The sequence below is a fragment of the Electrophorus electricus genome, chromosome 1 (genome assembly GCF_041902795.1).
Source record: "Electrophorus electricus isolate QZ-2024a chromosome 1, ASM4190279v1, whole genome shotgun sequence".
NCBI lineage: Eukaryota > Metazoa > Chordata > Actinopteri > Gymnotiformes > Gymnotidae > Electrophorus > Electrophorus electricus.
In genome coordinates, this window is record NC_137497.1 from 1257884 (window position 1) to 1267500 (window position 9617).

Sequence of the window (9617 nt, forward strand, 5' to 3'; positions counted from 1 at the left end):
TGGGACTAACCAGTGGGATTATCTCTTGGACTAGTGAGCCAGAGACAGATACAGCGATCTTTATTGAGAGGGCACATGCAATAAAAAAGCATTCTCCTCCACACAGCAAGTCTTACAGATCCAGAGTAAAACACCTCCATGTGAAAAATGCAACTGAGTAAATTTTTTCACAATTATAATTCTAAAATTTGATACAAATAAAAAGAAAAAAACATGAGCTATCTCTAGCAAAACTAGAACAGAAAAATATAGTAACAGGATCTACTATGGCGATAGCAGGTAAAGGTGTGGAGGACACCTCACTAGGTGTTTCATTCCTACAGCAGGTGCTCTGGACCTCTGACAATGATGGAAGCTGTTCAAGCTCTGATAGCAAAAGTTGATCAGGACAGAGTTTTGTTGTCAATCACTTTTTATTAATCAACAACAAGACTTGTGGGGCATGATGAGATATTAGACTAGTAGCCTACAAGTTAGAATATCCCAAACAGAAGAAGAAAACCTGCTTATACTGCAGTTGTCAAGACTATTACTTTATCACTTACTATATGTGAGAGAGAGAGAGAGAGAGAGAGAGAGACAGAGAGACACAGACACAGACTGAGAGACTGGGCCTTTACGCTGGATAACATCCTGGGTGATTAAGTGTAACTAGCCCGTCGAGGGACAGAGTGTTACAAATACTACACCATCTCAGATTGAGGAGATATTCCCGTTTGTACCGAGAGGACTGTTGTTTTTTGTGCTCAATAGAGTGAAGTAGTCGTTGTGTTTGAATCAGGGCTGCTACGTATTTTATTTTGGGGTTTCTGGTTTAATATAATTATGTGCGATTTTTTAGGTTTAAGAAAGAAACAAGCTAAGAATAGGTTTGTTATATCCGGTTTTTCCGCTTCTCTATTCTATTGGTGTAACGCGAGGTGGCCCGAGTGCCGCAGGGCGAGGGGCAGGACGCACAGACTCCACCGACTGGGACGTACATTTATTAACATAAACGACAGCCGCACTCACTTATTACAAACGATACACATGAACATGAAACGATTGACATTTAAACAAACACGATGAACACGCATACGCTTTAACAATGACGAAAAAACATTAACACGCTACATCAACAATAACCAACACCTTGCACTCTCTGCCACGGGTTTATATACATTTAGACAGACAAGGTGCAGGTGTGGTTACAAACAAAACAGCCCCCCCACTGTACGTGGCGGGCCCAACCACGTGACTCGGGGGGAGAAGCGCGTTCCGTGACAACTGGTATATAATGTTTTTGTGCTAAAATGTAATGTTGAATAATAATTGTCATATGCAAATTTATGACATCCGAGTAGTCATTAATTACACTCTGTAGTGAGGCTGGGAGTCATCTCAATGGAATCTGGTTGTGTTCTGCTATAAAGGACCCCTAGATAGTTCACTCAGAGATTGCTCACTTAATATTTTAATATACTTATCATATGATCAGGAACCTGTTTGGTTCCTTCTTCTAATGGAAGAGCACTGCAGTGATCCCGCTGTTATTTATTCTTACTGTTGTCTTGTATCTTTATCTCCTCTGCAGGGAATTTAAAGCAACGCTAATACACATTTACTGCTATTCTACTACTAGACTGTGTTCTATGTGTTCTGTGTGTTCTGTGTTTAATATACAAAATAATCTGCTTATTTAGGACTCTCTTATATTTGTCTTATAATGTAGAGTATTATGTATTAATGTTATATGGAGGTATCTAATGTGATTATATCTAATGTGATTTGAATAAGCAGTTTGCTTCTCTGAAAAATTACACACCAAATGTAAAAAACTAATTATTAGTTGTGCTGTTGCATGAATTTAAAGTGATTATTCATAGTATATTTTTGTTAATAATGCAAAGTGGTGTTATTGCTGTTATTATTATTATATAATGTACTTTTCTGATGTACCAAATACAGGCAAACAAATTATTTTTCCACAATACTTGAAATAAACACACACACACACACACACACACACACACACACACACACACACACACACACTCATTTCCAACATTCGGCCATTAAGAAGCTTCTTTATTTGTCATGTGCACAACATGCCATGGACGTCCACACACTTACATGCTTATTGTGAGTCTGATTATCTGTCTAAATTACAATCATCTGTAAGTTAGATCTACAAAGCGGTATGTGAAGTTCCGAAGTGTTTCATCGTACCGACATAGTGGAGATTTACTCTCAGCGCAGCCGCAAAACAAGTCCGTGTAGGAGGGACTGACTCCATTGGCTGTATAGACTGCATGTCTATGATTGGCTGCAGAAAAATGACGGACAGGTAACTTTGGCTGCTGATTGGCTTAATAAAAATGACTGACATAAGAAATCGGTTGTGTAATTGGCTTCAGTTGAAAATGATTGACATGTGCTCCGCCCTCTACTTTCCCGCTGGAGTTCCTGTAGTCTCTCCCTTTTTCTCCCTTTTCCCACTTTTCTCGCCATTAGTTGGGCGGATTGGAGATACGCGCGGTAAGTTCATTCTGTTTGATAAAATGCGATGTCGGTGCAGTTTAAACAACGTGTTTTGTAAGCAAATTATGTGTTTAAATTGTAGGTTCACCCAAAAGTGGATTAAATGTAAAGATTAAAGTCCTGGGGAAGTTAACGCTACGCATCTAAAATAACGGGACACTAAACTGGCTAACAACTAAAATGACGGACACCAGGCACGATTGCGCAGTTATATTTAAAATAATTTAACGGGGTCAGATATATGTGGTCAGTTATTGTAAATCAGGATTTTAAGTCGTAGTTAGTCAGTGATCTTTCCAAATGGTCCCAGTTAAAACTCCTCTGGTCTAAACGTAAAGTCGCTGCTGTGATGTGTTTTTTACAGTTAGTTTCTGTTCAGTTTCAGCCATTTTGTAGTGTTGTCCACATTCTCCGTGGGCAGTTCAGATTCCCTGTATAGTTCATTAGCTGTAGTGTTACCTGTAGTTAGGATGGGACGGTCGACACGGACGTTTCTACGCTTGTTTCGAGTTTCTGAAGCGCAGCGTTTTGAAACGCTGATCCGAAGTGTGGCTCAAAACGGCCATGTCACGTGACCACAGGTGAACTAAGCTTGTGTTTCTACAGGTGTTATACAGTAGCTGCTGCTCCTGGCTTTGACTGACAGTGTCTGAAACACACCTGATCACACATCTGGCTCAGTCACACACTCTATGGATGCTTATAAGTCAAGAAAACACACATCAACTTTGAGGGGTTTTGTGAGAACAGAGAATTGAGAGACAGATTCAGTGTTGTCTAGATAGAAGGTTATTGAGAGGACATATTGACTGATAGGCTAGTGAGAGACATCCAGTGAGCAGTAGTTATAGATACAGTGACATTAATATATAGAAAGTGTGTGTAGAGAGAGATCCTCTGGTTTACTGACAGGAGTGATGTGCTGTATATCCACACATTTATATAATGGTAAAAACACCTGTGTATGCCAGCAACAAGTGTTCACTGTGAATGAATCTTTTCCAAGACTGAGGAGGTAATTTGGGAAGAAAACAAGCCGACTCAGACCCAAAACAGCAGAACAACTAACATTTTAAAATATAAATATTATAATAAATGAGATGTTCCTTTATTTTACTTTATTGAACTTCATTATCCATAATCATAATTATCTATATTCACAACACTTCCTTCTGCCATAGATGAAATATGGTCCACACAGAAAGTTAATTAAATAGATACCAAGAATTTTAAAAGCCTTACAGAACACAACAGAAAACAAGCATCCTTTGTTGTGGTTGTATGGTAATTTCTCTGAAATATTTATTGATCATATGTATCGATAGCCTGGCATAACCGACCAGAATAATATCTAGGCAGAGTAGGTTACTCTTTGTTTTTTACAGAAAAAAATTATCAAGATGTTGGCAGAAGTGGCCACTGTGGAGATCATGTCAGATTGTATCTGTTCAACAGGCCCAGACGTGATGGACGAATTATGATGAATATTATTTAATTTTGTTTTTCTTTATATTATATTTGTTCAGTATTGTGTCATTGGCTAAAGATATTAGTGGATTATGCAGTTAAACTCTGTGTCATTGGTTAAAGATGTCGGTTGTACGGTTGCGTGCGTTTAGACGTCATTTCTTGCAGTGCTGAGTGTTACCCACACAGTAAAACTCTGTTTGTGTTAAACCCAGAGACTCTGTGTTACTGATAAAATGTAAGTCAGGCATCTTCTTTTTATGGTGGTGTTTTGTTAGGAAAAGGCAGTGTTAGTTGATGTTTAGAGTTATCATTAAAGAGCAGACACGTTACTCCATGAGCTCTCTGTGTAGGTTTAGTTTCATATTTTAGCATTTACCACATCTCTCCTCTGGTAATACTTTGTTTCATATCAGCTGGGAGATGTACTTCCTTTGTGTATCAGTCCTTGAGTTTAGGAGGTTTAATCAGTAGTTTAAATGTTAGTTGTGTCACTGCATTTCTTGGTTTATCAAGTCACTGAGTCAGTTCTAGAGATTTGCCGCTAGATGGCACCCAAGCACCAGTTACTGTATATTCAGCTCACTATAGACATTACAATCGACTGTAAAAGGCTTTTCTGTGTATTGTGCAGGTTGTCATTTACAAGCAACATTGACATTTAAAGTAATATCTGTATGTGCTTGATCTCTTAGCATTATTATCCTATTCTCTACTTCAGTTCTGTAACATCAAAGCCCATAACTGTTATTACACCTTTGAACTCAGTATGGCTTTAAGTGTTCTGGCCAACAGACCAGGTTGAGCACAGTTATAAAGCCAACCAGTGCCATTCATCCCAGTCCCCTACAGTAGTCTTTACTACACTTTTGAGACCTTGAAACTATTTTCAACACAACTGCTTCGAACATCTCAATGTTTCACAAAGCCTCACTTTTCCCACCATCACCTATAGTGTACTGTAAATGTAGTGAACTACTGATGTATACTGATTAAGGACAAAGATACCACCACCTATAGTGTACTGTAAATGTAGTGAACTGATGTACACTGATTAAGGACAAAGATACCACCACCTATAGTGTACTGTAAATGTAGTGAACTGATGTACACTGATTAAGGACAAAGATACCACCACCTATAGTGTACTGTAAATGTAGTGAACAACTGATGTACACTGATTAAGGGCATATAACAGACATGTTGTCAGGTTCAGTATCACTATTTTGGCTGAACCCAAAAGTAACAGTGACAGAATGTTAATGCAACAAGAAACAGAATAAACAAATCTTGTGCTGAAGAAATAAGCATTACAGAATTTCACTCTGTAGTTTTTGATTGACATAATGGGAACATGGACATAGCTATAGAGTTGTGTATTATTAAAGTCACAGCATAACACAACTGAAACTATAAATCATCACTATAGTGTCTTACTTCAATGCAGCTGCACCACTTTGTTCCAGATAGTTTCCATGATGAAATGTCACAATGATCTATTTCACAGACTAGCATTGATAGATTCTGTCTGTCATCTCACTAATGTGTACCCTGTGTAGTGTTCTATATAGACCCGTCTGTGTGGGGGAATGTGAGTGAGTAGAACATTACATTTATGGCATTTACCTGACACTTTTACAATTCTGACTGAGTACAACTCAAGCAATTGAGGATTAAGGGTCTTGCTGAGGGACCCAACAGTGGCAACTTGGCAGTGGTGGGGCTTGAACCACCAACCTTGCAATTACAAGTCAAGTACCTTAACCACTGAGCTTGGTGCACAAGCTCATGCACAGATTAACACACCGTATGCATCACTAGTATAAATACATGTGTTCTCGATAGATTAATGTGCCGTATGCAGTGAAAAGCTTTGAATCAAGTAAATTTAAATTGAGAATTCAGTGTAAATATAATGAAATTACACTTGAATTTATTTGTCATTGGGTGTGTTACATACTGGTTAAGCTGGTTGCTAAATGGTGTTATTTGGTGCTTTGGCAGTTGACGGCCAGTGTGCACATATTTGGGCCATTACGCGTCAGAATAACGCGCCAACATAATATGCACATATATACGGTCTGTTACGGTATCTGAGTGCTCAGAGTATCACTCCAACATAATGTGCACATATATACGGTCTGTTACGGTATCTGAGTGCTCAGAGTATCAATCCAACATAAAGTGCACATATATACGGTCTGTTACGGTATTTGAGTGCTCGGAGTATCACTCCAACATTATGTGCACATATATACGGTCTGTTACGGTATCTGAGTGCTCAGAGTATCACTCCAACATAATATGCACATATATACGGTGTGTTACGGTATCTGAGTGCTCAGAGTATCACTCCAACATAATGTGCACATATATACGGTGTGTTATGGTATCTGAGTGCTCAGAGTATCACTCCAACATAATGTGACCATATATACGGTCTGTTACGGTATCTGAGTGCTCAGAGTATCACTCCAACAGAATATGCACATATATACGGTCTGTTACGGTATCTGAGTGCGCAGAGTATCACTCCAACATAAAATGCACATATATACGGTCTGTTACGGTATCTGAGTGCTCAGAGTATCACTCCAACATAATGTGACCATATATACGGTCTGTTACGGTATCTGAGTGCTCAGAGTATCACTCCAACATTATGTGCACATATATACGGTCTGTTACGGTATCTGAGTGCTCAGAGTATCACTCCAGGGCCTGAGGGAACTTTGATGCATATATGAGAGCTTTATGTTCTCATCCACATGTATGTTTCATACAACTTTTTTATGTGTCTGTATTTTTATATGTTCTTATTCTTCCACTTTGTATCTATTTTATGTAGTCTGTTTCAAATGGCAACAGACAGTCCTACAATATTTCACTACATGTAGTACTGTGTGTAACTTTTGTGACGAGTGAGACGCGCAGACTCCCTCCACTTTGTGAAACATTTAGTGACATTAAACATTTAAGACAAGGGCGGCACTCACACGTTACATTAACAGGGAACAAAAACACTCTTAACCACAACACTGGCTGCACAAACATGGATACGAACATGCCGCTAACAACGACCAACACTGAGACGCGCACTGGCGGGTTAAAGAGACGGACAAACTCAACGCTGAACCCGGGGAGGTGCGCGTCATCACGGGGGCGTGGCCCCTGCACCACGTGACTTACGGGGGCGGAGCAGTCCGTGAGAACAAATATCACAGACACAGTGAAGGTCTCCACAGGGCTTTGGGAATTAAGAACCAGCACTGAAAACCTTTACAAAATCGCTCACCAAATGGAAACTGTATAATATTAATTCATTAATACATTTAAAAGCATCCAGACTTCAGTTCCCACTGTGTGGAAACATTACATCTCCTGTGGGAAGCATTCTGGGAAAGTTGATTACTTATTATGGAGATTTGCTATTTAATTTCTTTAAAATAGAAAAACATACAAGTGATGATGCACATCTTTTTGTGTGTTTAAAGGGAATTTTAAATATATTCAGTATAACATTATTTATGTATTTAGTGGCATATGTATCTGAATCCAGTAGTGTGTTCAGTGTTCTACTGTCAGCACTATTTCAGTTGTCCACCTACCTTGTTAATATCAGTGTGTACTTCATTTTTAATATGTTGATGTCAATTTTGTCAGGAATTTATTCACTGTTGATTCATACTGTGTATGAACTGTTGACAGGAAGCAGAGAGCAGCATCTCCAGAGTCCAGCTGTGTGTGTGTGAAGAGGAATGTATGTGTATGTGTGTGTGTGACATGCTAAAGGACAGGCGTGTGTGTGTGTGTGTTATGCTGAAGGACAGCTGTGTTTTTGTGTGTGTATGTGGTATGTTTGTGATGCAGAAGGGTGTGTTTGTGTGATATGCTGAAGGACAGGTGTGTGTGTGTGATATGCTGAAGGACAGGTGTGTGTGTGTGTTGCTGAAGGACAGGTGTGTGTGTGTGTGTGTGATATGCTGAAGGACAGGTATGTTTGTGTGTGTGTGTGTGTGTGTGTGTGTGTGTGTGTGAGATGCTAAAGGACAGGTGTGGTGTGTGAGTATGTGTGTGAATATGTGTTATGTTTTTGATGCTGAAGGACAGGTGTGTGTGTGTGTGTGTGTGTGTGTGTGTGTGTGTGTGACATGCTAAAGGACAGGTGTGTGTGTGTGTGTGTTGCTGAAGGACAGGTGTGTGTGTGTGTGTGTGTGTGTGTGTGTGACATGCTAAAGGACAGGTGTGTGTGTGTTGCTGAAGGGTGTGTGTGTGTGTGTGACATGCTAAAGGACAGGTGTGTGTGTGTTGCTGAAGGGATTGTGTGTGTGTGTGTGTGTGTGTGTGTGTGTGTGTGTGTGTGAGTGATGCTAAAGGACAGGTTTTATGTATGTTGTATGTTTGTTTGTGATCCTGAAGGGTGTGTGTGTGTGTGTGTGTGTGTGTGTGACATACTAAAGGACAGGTGTGGTGTGTGTGTGTGTTGCTGAAAGACAGGTGTGGTGTGTGTGTGTGTGTGTGTGTGTGTGTGTGTGTGTGGTATGTTTGTGATGCTGAAGGACGTGTGTGTGTGTGTGTGTGTGTGTGTGTGTGTGACATGCTAAAGGACAGGTGTGTGTGTGTTGCTGAAGGGTGTGTGTGTGTGTGTGTGTGTGTGTGTGTGTGTGTGTGTGTGTGACATGCTAAAGGACAGGTGTGTGTGTGTTGCTGAAGGGATTGTGTGTGTGTGTGTGTGTGTGTGTGTGTGTGAGTGATGCTAAAGGACAGGTTTTATGTATGTTGTATGTTTGTTTGTGATCCTGAAGGGTGTGTGTGTGTGTGTGTGACATACTAAAGGACAGGTGTGGTGTGTGTGTGTGTGTTGCTGAAAGACAGGTGTGGTGTGTGTGTGTGTGTGTGTGTGTGTGTGTGTGTGTGTGTGTGTGTGGTATGTTTGTGATGCTGAAGGACGTGTGTGTGTGTGTGTGTGTGTGTGTGTGTGTGTGTGTGTGTGTGTGTGTGTGGTATGTTTGTGATGCTGAAGGACGTGTGTGTGTGTGTGTGTGTGTGTGTGTGGTATGTTTGTGATGCTGAAGGACGTGTGTGTGTGTGTGTGTGTGTGTGGTATGTTTGTGATGCTGAAGGACGTGTGTGTGTGTGTGTGTGTGTGTGTGTGTGTGTGTGTGTGTGTGTGTGTGTGTGTGTGTGTGTGTGTGTGTGTGTGTGTGTGTGTGTGTGAAGAGGAACAACTCCATGATGGAGCCTCATAACTCCAGCAGTGGAGGAGGAACCTCAGACCCAAAGTGAGGAGCTTTCCATCAGCACCTAATCTGAGGAAACAGGAAGAGGGAATATTCAGGATAAATGAGATGTAGTGAAGGATGTAATTACTCAACACTTTCCTCATCTTCATCAGGGTGAAGAGAGCAGCGTCTCCAGCACCCAGCTGTTTGTCTCTGAAGAGTGATGCGTCCATGTGTGATTTTCCTAACTTCAGCAATGGACCTGTGCCGTCTGACCCAAAGTGAGTGACACATCACACACTCATGTTCTTTCATTATTGTAGGTGTGGAAGGGTGGAGGGTGCTGTTCTGTCAGTAATGTAAGGTAGACTCCATCTTTACTGTTTTAAGATCATTTGTAAGGTGTGT

At 40.4% G+C, this 9617-nt stretch overlaps 1 pseudogene across 1 annotated transcript in view; it reads left to right on the forward strand.

Annotated features, from left to right (window-relative positions):
- Positions 1-2485: 2485 nt before the first annotated feature.
- Positions 2486-9617, forward strand: part of LOC145657382 (NLR family CARD domain-containing protein 3-like) — a 22383-nt pseudogene continuing 15251 nt past the window's right edge. The window contains exons 1-3 of the transcript XR_014123029.1: positions 2486-3101; positions 7696-9269; positions 9383-9490. The product of XR_014123029.1 is annotated as an NLR family CARD domain-containing protein 3-like (transcript). The remainder of the gene's footprint in view (positions 3102-7695; positions 9270-9382; positions 9491-9617) is intronic.